Source organism: Helianthus annuus, chromosome 1, assembly GCF_002127325.2.
Source record: "Helianthus annuus cultivar XRQ/B chromosome 1, HanXRQr2.0-SUNRISE, whole genome shotgun sequence".
In the NCBI taxonomy this organism is placed as follows: domain Eukaryota; kingdom Viridiplantae; phylum Streptophyta; class Magnoliopsida; order Asterales; family Asteraceae; genus Helianthus; species Helianthus annuus.
Window position 1 is genome coordinate 18451769 of NC_035433.2, and position 13908 is coordinate 18465676.

The following is a 13908-nucleotide window of genomic DNA, read 5'->3' on the forward strand; positions in this document are numbered from 1 at the left end:
TTGATCGCCCAATGTGCCCGATGCGCCAACTCCATTGGTAAGTGACAACCCTTACCATACACCATCCGGTAAGGCGTTGTGCCAATAGGAGTCTTGTAGGCCGTTCGGTATGCCCACAATGCATCGTCTAACTTGCTCAACCAATCCTTTCTATCCGTTCTTACCGTCTTCCTGAGGATCTCTTTGATTTGACGGTTGGACACTTCGACTTGTCCACTTGTTTGCGGATGGTAAGGTGTGGCAACTCGGTGGTTCACGCTATACCTCTTCAATAATTTCCCAAAGTTGAAGTTCTTGAAATGCGAACCACCATCACTTATAATAACTCGCGGAATTCCAAAGCGAGAAAAGATGTTGGATTGAACAAATTCACAAACAACCGAATGGTCGTTCGTTCGTGTTGCAATAGCCTCAATCCACTTCGAGACATAATCCACCGCCACCAAAATGTAAAGAAAGCCATTCGAATTCGGAAATGGACCCATAAAGTCTATACCCCATACATCAAATATCTCTACAACCAAGATTGGTTGTAATGGCATCTCATCCCTTTTCGATATGCTTCCCATCTTTTGACAATTAATGCAATTTCTAGAAACTCAATTGCATCCTTGAAAATGGTGGGCCAATAAAACCCACAAGAAAGAACCCGATAGCCTGTTTTGTGCCCACTAAAATGACCCCCACATGCGGACGAATGAGCATGGGTCAAAATTTCCAACACTTCTGTCTCGGGCACACACCTCCGTATAACTTGATCTGGTCCGATCTTGAAGAGATCCGGTTCATCCCAAATGTATTGCTTCACTTGGACCATGAATTGTTGTCGACGCTTTTTGGTCCAATGACTTGGGATGGCACCCGTGGCTAAATAGTTGACATAATGAGCATACCACGGTGCAACGAAAGTGGAAACGGCCAAAAGTTGCTCATCGGGGAAACTTTCATTGATTTCACTCACATCATCGGTCCCTTCCACCGGAATCCGAGACAAGTGATCCGCTACTACATTCTCACTTCCCTTTTTATCTCGGATTTCTAGATCGAACTCTTGTAACAATAAGACCCACCGAATCAAACGCGGCTTCGCGTCCTTTTTCTCCATCAAGTACCGTACCGCACTATGATCCGAATAAACCACCACCTTGCTTCCCCAAATATACGACCGAAACTTATCCAAAGCATACACCACTGCTAGTAATTCCTTCTTGGTTGTGGTGTAGTTAAGTTGCGCTTCGGATAAAGTTTTGCTTGCATAGTAAATAACCACCGGCTTCTTGTCAACCCGTTGACCCAAAACTGCACCAATAGTGGTGTCGCTCGCATCACACATTATTTCGAACGGCTTTGACCAATCGGGTGGTTGCAAAATAGGCGCCTTGACCAAGTGTTCCTTCAAAACAGTGAAAGCTTGCATACACTCGTTAGTAAAATCAAATGGGACATCTTTCAATAACAAGTTGCATAAGGGTTTGGTGATAACACTAAAACCCTTAATGAAACGTCTATAAAAACCCGCGTATCCTAAGAACGACCTTACACCCTTAACATTTTTCGGAGGTGGCAAAGACGATATTACCCGTATTTTTGCCTTGTCCACCTCCATCCCCCTTTCAGAAATCACATGGCCCAACACAATGCCCTCTTGCACCATGAAATGACTTTTCTCCCAACTTAGCACTAAATTTTTCTCAACGCACCTTTTTAAAACCTTTTGTAATTCGTTGAGACAAGCATCAAAAGTAGTGCCAAAAATGGAGAAGTCGTCCATAAATACTTCGAGCGACTCTCCAACCATGTCCGAGAAAATACTCATCATACATCGTTGGAAAGTTGCCGGAGCATTACACAAGCCAAATGGCATTCGCCGAAAGGCAAAGGTGCCATATGGGCAAGTGAAGGTGGTCTTGTGTTGGTCATCCGGGTGTATGGCGATTTGATTGTAACCCGAATACCCATCTAAAAAGCAATAATATTTTTGACCCGACAATTTTTCAATAATTTGGTCAATGAAAGGTAGCGGGAAATGGTCCTTAGAAGTGGCGGCATTCAATTTTCGGTAGTCAATACATACACGCCACCCGGTAACCGGTCGGGTGGCAATTTGTTCACCACTTTCATCCTTGACTACTTGAATGCCGGCCTTCTTAGGCACAACTTGGGTGGGACTCACCCAAGCACTATCCGAAATCGGATAGATGATTCCCGCATCCAACCATTTAATTACCTCCTTTTTAACTACCTCCCTTAGGTTCGGGTTCAACCGCCTTTGAGCTTCTCGTGTCGGCTTGGCATCTTCGGTTGTAATGATTTTGTGCTTGACAATTGATGGACTAATTCCTTTGAGATCGGCAATTGTCCATCCGATAGCCCCCTTGTTTTCCTTCAAGACTTCCAACAATGCTTGCTCTTGGGCCAACTCCAAATTAGAGGCAATAATGACCGGTAAAGTGTCATTATCCCCTAAAAACACATACTTCAAATGGCTCGGCAAGTCTTTGAGCTCCAACTTTGGCGGTTCCTCCAATGATGGTTTCGTACCCGAATCGATCTCCACCGGTAGACCCTCGAATTGGTGGGTCCATGGTGGTCTACCTTCTTTCAACGCCATCGCATCTTGCGCTTCCTCTTCAACCCGGAGTGCATAAGCATGTACCTGTTCAGAAAAATCACACAGGCAAATATCCAAACCATCCTCCTCATACTCATGCGGGTTGCATCCATCAACTATATCTGCCATGAAACACTCATCAACACCGTTAGCATTAGAATTGTTAGTAAAAACATTCAAACGCATTTTTCTATTTCCAAAAGCCATATCAACGGTACCAAATCAACAATCAATAATAGCATGTGCGGTGCTTAAAAACGGCCGACCTAAAATTATATTTTGTTGTTGCTTAGGGTCCGCCGATGAGTAATCCAAGACTAGAAAGTCCACCGGGTAATAAAACTCATCAATTTTCACAATTACATTTTGAACCATACCCCGAGGCAACTTATGAGACAAATCGGCCAAAACAACCGTTGTCTCCACCCTTGCTAATGGACCAAAGTCATATTGGTCATATAAGCCCCCCGGTAAAATGCTAACTCCGGCTCCAAGATCTAGCAACGCCTTAGCCATTTGAAAATTACAAACTTGTACATTAATCAATGGCGTGCCTGGATCTTGGAGCTTAGGAGGAAGCTCCCCATTTAAAACCGCACTCACTTGCCCGGTTAAATCCACCCGCTTAGGCACTTTCTTCTTGTTTTGCCTTTTTTGTGTACATAATTCTTTTAAGAATTTTGCATAAGCGGGGACTTGTTTTATTGCATCGAGGAGTGGGAGATTTATTTTTACTTGTATAAACATGTCCCACATCTCCTCTTTTTGAGGACCTCTCGACACAATAAAATTTTTCTTTCCCGGGTCAAGTAAGGCCGATGGAAACTGGACTTGACTCGGTTCACCCTCAACTTTTTCATTCTTTTCATTTTCACCCAAACCCGGTTTTTTAACAATTGTTTCTTTTGGTTTAACCGGTGAAATTTCATCATCACTTTCAATTCCCGTGACATCCTCAACTACCCCCTCAACCAATTCGGGTGACAAATTGGCTTTAAATTCTTTTCCACTCCTCAAAACACTAACATGATTAATATTAACGTTACCTCGTGACGAACCATGTGAAGGGTTTACCTTAGTGTCGCTTGGAAGTTGACCCTTACTTTTCTTCAATTCCGCCACGTCGGTTGCCAATTGACCCATTTGGGTTGTTAGTGATTGGATGCTTTTGTCACGAACCTCATCCTTTTGCATTCGCACTTCATCAAGTTGGTTCCGTTTTTGCATCTCCATTTGCATGCTCTTTAGCATCTCCATCATCTCGTTTCCACCCGAAGACCCCCCTTGTTCTTGACCCGTTTGGTATTGCTTTTGTTAACCTTGGTTATTTCCGCCTCGGTATCCACCTTGGTTATTGTAAGATTGGCGTGAACCAAAGTTACCTTGGCTACCTTGAAAATTCGGGTTTGCTTGATTTGAAGGGTTCCCATATCTAAAATTCGGGTGGTTCCTCAACCCAGGGTGGTAGGTATTAGAGTTCATGTTGTTGTAGTTCCTACCACCTCCTCCTTGACCTTGAACCGCATGGACTTCTTCGTATTGCCCTTCCAACATCCCTTGGCAATTTTCAGCCGCATGACCTATTTCATTACACAAAGCACAAACATCATAAATTTGGTTAGTGGTTTGAGCATTACCATCATCTATGGCGTGCACTTGAGGTCGGGTAGTGGTCGGTCGGGCTCTTCTCGAGGCTTGAGCTTTCCTCTTTGATGTAGTTGCCATGCTTTCCAAGAACTCCCAATCATCGTTCTCATAGTTTGTTCCAAAAGTCCCACCGGTGATAGACATCAAATCACGTGCATCTTCGGCACTCAACCCCTCGTGAAAGGCATTCATCAACTCCCACAATTCAATTCCATGGTGAGGGCAATTTTTAATCATCATATTGAAACGCTCGAATGCCTCATGAAACATCTCACCATGTTGTTGTTGGAAGCTTCTCAACCCCTTCCTTGCATTGTTGGTCTTTTGGGCGGTGTAAAACTCATCCAAGAAAGTTTGTTGCATCTCCCCCCATGTATATATGGATGCCGAAGGTAACGTGTAGAACCATTTTTTCGCCTTCTCTTCCAATGAAAATTGGAACAAAACCAATTTAATATCGTCGGCTGAAAACCCTTGACTCCCAAGAGTGTTGCAAATCGAGTCATAAGCCTCTAAATGAAAATAAGGCTCCTCCGTTGCCAACCCCTTGTACTTTGGTAAACTTTGCAAAGAGTTGGTTCTTACTTCAAATGTTCGCCCTTGATCATTATGAGGAATGACTACCGGTGAAGGGTTTTGCGTGATTACCGGCCGAAAATGTGCTTCAATGCCCCTCACATTTTCTCTAAGGTGTCTCCTTGGTACACCATACCTACCTCTTGGAATAATAGGACCATTTGGCCTTGGTACTTGCCCTTGTGGTGCGATTGGCTGTTGAAACTGTTGTTGTCGCATCGGTGGGTGTTGAGGTGGTCTTTGAAATTGTTGTTGTACATGTTGTGGCCGGACTTGTTGCAATGGAATAGGTGGTGGCATTGGTGGCCCTTGTGGTCTTGGCCAAATGTGTTGTGGTATAAGTTGTTGTTGTGGCATTCCACCAACACTTGCCATCCCTTGAGATTGACTTTGCACATACCCAAACTCCCCTTGATCACCATAACCTCCATAAGCATACCCATCATCATCATACCCCTCAAAATCTTCAAATCCCTCATCATAACCATCTCCTTGAATTCCCGAAGTTTGCCCAAATGAGATGGTCGAATACTGAAAACCCGATTGTTGTGGTCTAAAGGATGAAGTAGTATGCACAATAGTTGAATTTGGTGCAATTGTGAAGGTGGATGATGATTGACCCGTAGTTGGGGGAAAGAAATGGGATAATGGTGGGATTGTGGTGGATGGGTTGTAGGTGATGGTAGGCTCAGTTTGAGTGGTGATTGGTTGGGTGACATTGGATGGTGTAAATTCAGCGGTGGTATTAGGTAATGTGGTATTTGGTGATGGTTGGGTGGAAGTAGGTATAAAGGGTGAGGATGATTGACCCGTTGTAGGTGGAATTTGAGAATCAGCCATGATGTTTCTCGGTGTGATGGGTGAAGTGGGTGAACCAATGATCTTGTTTTCTCGTACTAAAACTCTGTTTTGTCTTAGCGTTCTTTCAATTTCCGGATCAAACGATAGCGGTGATGACCTGTGAGAGCCCCTAGTATGCATACACCTGAAGTACCTTCACACTAAACACAACCAGCGTAAACCCGAAAATAACAAAACAAAACTATTAAACTAACACACGTTGCGCACTACTCCCCGGCAGCGGCGCCAAAATTTGACGTAATGTCGTGGGTCACGCAAATTTAATCCCCAAAACAACTATAGATAGTGGTAAGAGGGTATCGAACTCAGGGAGTATGTGGAAGGTATGTCAATTGTATAGATTTGTACTTAAACTAAAATTAAAGTAAATTGCAGAAATTAAAATTCAAGAGTTTGGATTGTTGTTTTAGAAAACTAAATTAAAAACTAATTTCAAATCAAATGTTGGTTGTAAAACAGATTAGGAGAGAACAATGATCATCTTAGGTTTCAGTTTCTTTGAACAATTGTGTGTAATTCCAACTAGAAAGAGTTACATAGACATAACTCGTGTATAGATAATTGAAGTGATAAAAGGGAACAAAGTACTCAGATTATATAAACGCGAGGTTGTTTCCCGATGACCAATTAATCAATAACCAACCCTAACCCTTCCCGTGAAATCTCGATTGCCAACGACACCAAGAACGTACGATTAAGACTAGAAATTACAATATCGATTAACAAATTACAATCAACCAAACATACACCATGATACTCAAGCAATGCAAGTTATCATTCTAGAAATTCAGAAATAAAACACACAAAAGTTCAAGAAACCTTCACCTAAGATGATCACCGAAGAGTTTAGCCGGACATGGCTTCGTGAATCATCATAATAGCAAATCCAATGTTCATGCGAATCGAAAATACAAACCGAATGATAGAAATTGTCCAAAACCAAGCAAGCACAGCCAAATTCGCCCCTAGGATATTCTCTAACCGTCCAATGATGAAGAATGATGAAAAGACACCATCAAACTAACTTAATTGTGGCAGTTACACTTTTTCCGTCAGACACCACCGTAATTTACGGCTCCACCGTAAATTACGGTGGACAATAAAATGTTACGGTGTCTAGAGACTGATTTACGGTGGGGAACAGATGAAATCCAGGTCCACCGTAAATTACGGTAGGACCGTAATTTACGGTGGTGAGCTGACTTGTCTTCTTTGTTTTGTCTCTTGTTCCACGCTCGACCCGTTCATCACCAAAGTCTCCAAAGCTGCATTTAGTCCATCTTTTAACTCCCGAACCGCACCTGAAACATAAGCAACAGTAGTTATCTAATTCAAGATAATTACACGATTAAGTGAAGGATTATTTCATCTTTTAACATGCTTAAGGGTTGTCCAATGGACCACCCGTCAACATATCTTTTATGTATTGCTTTTATGATTTCCAATGTTTGGCAACTTTTTAATTGGGTGTGTATTAATGACTTTAATAATTAGTTTTTTATATTGAAGCCAATCTACTTAACCATTCTTCATATGTCGTTTAATTACATATTCGTGTCTTTACGGTCTATATAACGCACGTTAACTACTTGGAAGGGGGTTAGAAGGGTGGTTGGGTAGTTCTACGTCTCGTTCAGTGTTTAGATCCTGCGAGAACCTGGTTCAAGTTTAGACTACTCCATGGATTGGTCGGGAATGACTGGCCTGACTGAGAGTAAGAAACCACTTGAATCCCTTGTTCATAAACTACTTTTAAAACTTTAAACCAACCCCGCGAGGACTGTATCCCTGCTGACTCAGACCAACCAATTGAGAGTGATCGCTGCCTGGAAGGGAGCCCACCGCATTTCGCATTAATAACTTACTTAATTATCTTTCAATATTCCGACCTAGTGGGATTGTATCCTTGCTGACTCAAACCACTAGGTTGAGGGTAACGTCGCCTTCACAAAAGGAGCCTACTACTATAACTAAGATAATCTTTTAAAATGCCCAAAGTGTGGAAGTTATCAAAAGTGTATATGAAAGATAAGTCGGATCCAAGTGATTCTTTCTTGTCTATCTGTTTTTTAATTTTAGTTTATTTTTCTGTTTTTTTTATCTTTTTATTAGTTTAAAAAACTTTCCTCAAAGTTTGATTCGATTAGACGTTGATGATAAGCCGGTATTAAAAGTTCTTGTGTCCTTGGACGACCTCGGTATCTTGCCATCACTATACTACATCCGCGATGGGTACACTTGCCCTAACGTGTGTGTAGAGTGATAGTAGAATATCGTGTTTTATAAATTTAAAACTTGAATTGGCGAGTAAAAAGAGCTAAAAATATAGTAAAAAAATATATACACACCCGCACACGTTACCACCTACGTGAGCAAGTGCTTGACCTGTGCTAGGGTTAACATAGAATACCAAAAGCCATCCGGGTTACTGCAACAACCACAGCTGCCGATGTGGAAATGGGAGAAAATTTCCATGGATTTCATTACCGGGCTACCTAGAACTCACAGCGGGAACAACATCATCTGGGTGATCGTGGACCACCTAACTAAATCTGCCTGCTTCCTTGCGATCAAAGAAACCAAAAAGTTTAGCAAACTTGCCAGTATATACTTAAAGGAAGTAGTCTCTCAGCGTGGAGTGCCAATCTCTATCATCTCCAATCGTGATCCTCGTTTCGCGTCCTATCTAAGGCAGTCTATGCATAAATCATTCGGCACATGTCTAGACATGAGCACAACTTATCACCCACAAGCCGATGGTCAAACCAAGTGCACCATTCAAACTCTAGTACACAAGCTGCGAGCATATGTCATTGATTTCGGTAACGGTTGGGAAAGACACCTACCTCTGGTGGAATTCTCTTATAACAATAATTACCAGCAGTATTCAGGCCGCACCGTTCGAAGCATTGTACGGACAAAAGTGTCGGTCACCTCTTTGTTGGGCTGAAGTTGGAGACAGTCAAATCACTAGCCCTGAACTCGTACTTGAGACATCGGAAAAGATTGTTCAAATCAGAAACCGAATGGCGGCAGCTCGTGACTGTCAGAAAAGCTACGCTGATAAGCGTAGGAAACCTTTGGAAGTCCAAGTTGGTGACAGGGTTTTCTTAAAAGTCTCACCTTGGAAGGGTGTTGTCCATTTTGGGAAATGGGCCAAGCTCAATCCGCGTTATGTTGGACCATTTGAGATCATGGAAAGAATTAGCATAGTGGCATACAGACTTAATTTACCTGACGAACTCAGTGGTTTGTACAATGTCTTTCATGTCTCTAATATAAAGAAGTGTTTATCTGATGAAACACTCGTAGTTCCATTCAAAGAACTCAAGATTGATATCAACTCAGTTTCATTGAAGAACCAGTAGAAATCATGGATCGGGAGGTTAAAACACTCAAGCGCAGTAAGATTCCTATTGTTCGGGTTCGTTGGAACTCAAAACATGGCCTAGAATTCACTTGGGAACGGGCAGATCAGATGATGCACAAGTACCCTTAGTTGTTCAAGCCGGTTGCATCAAATGTTGAAGCTACTACTGAATTTTTGGACGAAATTCCAAATCAACTTGGGGATGATGTGACACCCCAAGAAAACGCTCAACTGCACTAGCTTCTTCAACGATTGTTTGCAAATTTCAGGACGAAATTTCTTTCAACTTGGGGATGATATGACAACCCATAACTTTGAGGTGAAAACCCGTTTGTTTCACTTTTATAAATCAAATCATACGCTTTTAATATTTGATGAATTAATTATATTTTATCCATATCGTGTTGAACCAACCCGAACTGTTTAAACAAAGTGCATGTCTCGCTTGTCGATCCAACCCACTCGCATAGCTCGATATTTATGAGGCCCGAACCATAAATTGATTATGACACTTTATATTAGTTGAAGTTGATTAATTATACTTTTATCATCAGCTGATTGTAAATAATAATAGTAATAATAATAATAATAATATAATAATAATAATAATAATAATAATAATAATAATAATAATAATAATAATAATAATAATAATAATAATAATAATAATAATAATAATAATAATAATAATAATAATAATAGTATTTTTTACAACTATATCAAAGCAGCAATTGAAGTGCAGCCATCTCCTTGCGTTGCATCCCCATGTGCAGCCCAAAACTCCTTTCCCTAGCCCAATTAAGTTATGGCCCAACCCCAAAATCAATCCTAAATCGCCCCAACTTTGGAAGCTTTTATTAGACTACGTAAAAGCATTAAAGGATAATAACTAAAACCCTAAATTCTATAACCTGCAAACTTTTTCCGCCTCTCTACTATCGAGCAACATCAGAAGCCTCAAGGCATCAAACTTTCGGTTCAAGGCTCAATCGAACTTCCTTTGCATCGCTAGGTATCATACCTTGTCTGTTATCGAGAGCTCTATTTGTTTATACATGTTTTTCGGTTGTAAACTTCTCATTCCTTGGCTGCGTTTTCTGGATGGTGATGAGTTTTGATGTTATGTGCTGATACATGTGATCTATGTGTTAGGAAAATCATAAATTTATGATGGTTTAGTGGATTATGGTGTTGGTTAGTGGCTAGGGTTTTGAGTATGGATTGAATCTTGTTGGTTCTTGATGCTTTAGTGATAAATAATCTGAATTTGATGATAACCTGCTGTAAGTGAAGTATTACTGGTGTTGTTGTTCACTAGATATGTTAACGGAACCAGTATAACTCGCATTAGAATGTTAAAAGTAAAAAGCTAAAAACAAGAAGCTGTCTAACAGTTACAGCCGACTTTCGTCGACTGTAACTTGGTCATAACATAACGAAAACTGGATTTTCTTGAGTCCAAAACGTGTTATTTCGAAATACACTTCTAATGGCGCTAGAATCACAACTTTTAGATGTCGTTTAATATTTTAAACGAATTATTTTGTTTCATTGGTCAAAGCTACCTTTTTCTGCAGAATTTGTGTGTTGTGTTTTACGTCATATCACGGTGAATACTTGGAGTTAGGTCATGAAATTTATACAGTAGATGGTCTTAGGTGTCTATACAAATCCCAACTAGAATTACATTTTTAAACGAATTTTATCCGTGAGCTGCAGTCAGAAAGTGACAAATCTGATTGCTGCTTAGTAAATGATTTTTATAAATTGTTCTGTAAAGAGTTAGGCCTTAAAAATTTAATATAATGCCAACCCCGCTGAGGGTACCTCCCAGAAAAAGATCATAATTTTTTCAATAATGTAAGTATGGTAAATGAGCTCCCTAAAACAGCCTAATTTCAGTGAAATTGCTATGTATTATTTATAAGCTTATAAGAGTCGTACTTGCTATATTAAGTGTCCATACTTGCTTAGTGAATGTATAAATAACATATGTCATGTCACAGGTTATATTGTAAACAAGTGCATGAAAATCACACCATAGAATATTATGTGACAACTTGTTTGCGTGCTAATTGCTAGATACGTGTAGAACTTATGAGCTTTGCTTAAACACACTAATAACCCTATGGGTATCATAATAGGTCGTGGTTGACTACATCAACTTATAAAGCATTTTAGTCTTACCTAGCAAAACTAAGGTGAGTTCACAACTCTTTTCTAAAAGCATGTATCCCAGGTTTGGGATAACACCTTTTACGGTATCGCTGGTTGGGAGCTACGTGTGCGTTCCTTGTGGGAACCACTGAGACATACGATCCACTAAAGGTGGATAGTACATTTGGACTAAACGACAACTCTATCATGAAACTCCCTACACATTATAACAATTAGCTTGTCGGGTTGGCAGGCGAGGTATTAGTTGATAGCACTATTAGGTTTTACAAACCTCACCCCGTGCTGGGAGCCGGGCGTGAACTATTGACCTTTCCTACGGCATCAATGCGGATAGACATTGATGAAGGGCATAAAAACTTAGGGCATAAAAACTTACTATGTCAGTTTTCGGTATCTACACAATTTAGTCATGTGATGAGGGTTAGCTACCCGAGTCATACTTAATTCAAAAACATTGTGAACTTTACTTTTGCCAAACTCAAATTTGTGAATTTGCCAACTTTATTGTTGACACGTAGTTGCATGCTTTGGAGGTCCTTAGGTACCGCTATGGATGGGCGTTGCAATCGGCTGGAGTGGGTGGTTCGTTAAACTTTATGTTTTGAACATTTATTAAACTCATGGTTTTAAGTTTTGATGGGTTTTACTTTACTTTTTCCATTGCAACATAAACTGTGTTTTGGACAATTAAAATTTATCACTAATCATGTTATCTGTGAGGTTTTAGGAATTGAAATAGTAGGTTCAACATGATTAGTGGCTAGATCCTGGTCAGTCACACGCCTTGCGGTTAAACTCTGCATGTGGAAATTGAGGGTGTGACACAAAGCCTTCAAGGGATGTGATCCCCCAATATTCGACAGTAAAAAGGACGCCACGACCACTTTTCTGTGGATCCACGAAATGGAAGTTGTTATTAACATCAGTAGATGCACGCCCACACAAGCAGTCATGTATGCCACTCACTCGTTTAGGACTAAGCCACTGTTCTGGTGGGATAATGTCAAACAAGCCAAAGGACTTGGAGTTACTTCTGCTTTAACTTAGAATGAGTTAATGGAGCTTATTATGGAGAAATTTTGTCCTGAAATCGAAAAAGACAAAATCGAAAGAGAGTTTATATAACTACAAGCTAGGAAAATAATGCATCGTCAGTACACAACCAAATTTGATGAAATGGCTAGGTTACTCCCTGAGCATGTAACACCTGAAGCCAAGAGGGTAAAAAGGTATGTGCAAGAGTTACCTCCTCGCATTCGAGAATTGGTCAGGATGTCTGCCCCAAAAACCTATGAATCCGCAATTGCGTTAAGTGCAATTGCATATGAAGAAGAAGGCCAGATAACGACTGACAATAAAAGGAAGCGAAACGAGGAAGTAAACAGTCGATATAGAGAGAGAGAGAGAGAGAGAGAGAGAGAGAGAGAGAGAGAGAGAGAAAGTTTTCAAGGAATAGGGGAAACTTTGTCGATAGGCAAGGTAAATATGTTAAGAATGGAGCAGGGAGAAGGTCACAAGAACCAAAATGTTTAAGATGTCCTCATGAGAATCATGTATGGAAAAATTGTCCAAAGAATAGATGCTTCAACTGTTGGGAGTATGGACATCTACGAAGTGACTGCCAGAAACCTCCCCAACCAAAGCCTGAAGAAAATCAAAATAAGGCGAGGGGTCGATCATATGTGTTAAAAGAAGTCGGGGATGGAACCATAACCGGTAAGTTCCTTGTTAATAATATATATGCAAAAGTATTATTTGATACCGGAGCAAATAGAAGCTTTCTTTCAACTGCCTTAGTGCCTTACTCGAACTTAGTACCACAAACCCTTGAAAATGCATATATAGTCGAGAAAGCCAGGGGAGAGCAAGATAGAATCACCCACATCTTTACGGATTCTGTTATTAATCTAGTTAAAAATGAATTCCCTATAAACTTTATGCCGACCACTTTGACTGATTATTACGTCATTATTGGGTTGGATTGGTTAAATAAGAATTGTGCTCACCTTGATTGTGAACATAAAACGATGTCATTGCGTAAGCCAGATAGAGGAGAGCTACTAGTTAATGGAAATGATGAAAACCCTAAAACCGGAATCATCTCTGTAATAAAAGCTATAAAATATATCCAGAAAGGAAGTATTGCCTTTCTCGCATCTGCAGTAGATGCTAAGGAGGAGAAGCAAGTCAATGAAACCCCTGTAGTGTGTGACTTCCATGACATATTTCCAGAAGATCTACCAGGACTCCCACCTGAACTCCGGATAGAGTTTCGCATTGACTTAATACCTGGTGCTAACCCAGTGGAAAAGGTTCCTTACCGTTTAGCCCCTTCGGAAATGAAAGAACTTATGAAGCAGATTGACGAACTTTTGGAGAAAGGCTTTATCATACCAAGTTCCTCACCTTGGGAGCACCGGTGTTACTCGTTAAGAAGAAAGATGGTTCAATGCGTATATGCATTGATTATGGTGAATTAAACAAGTTAACTATCAAGAATAAGTACCCTCTCCCAAGAATAGATGATTTATTTGATCAACTGCAAGGAGCCAACTACTTTTCAAAGATTGACCTTCGATCAGGGTACCATCAACTAAAGGTATGGGAGGAGGATATTCCTAAGACAACCTTTAGGACGTGTTAGGGGCATTACGAGTTTTTGGTT

General features: G+C 40.6%; 1 non-coding gene across 1 annotated transcript; it reads left to right on the forward strand.

Moving 5' to 3' along the window:
- Positions 1-4466: 4466 nt before the first annotated feature.
- Positions 4467-4573, forward strand: LOC118482840. Its single transcript, XR_004868993.1, has one exon. It is a non-coding gene; the product is annotated as a small nucleolar RNA R71 (small nucleolar RNA).
- The last annotated feature ends 9335 nt before the right edge of the window (positions 4574-13908 follow it).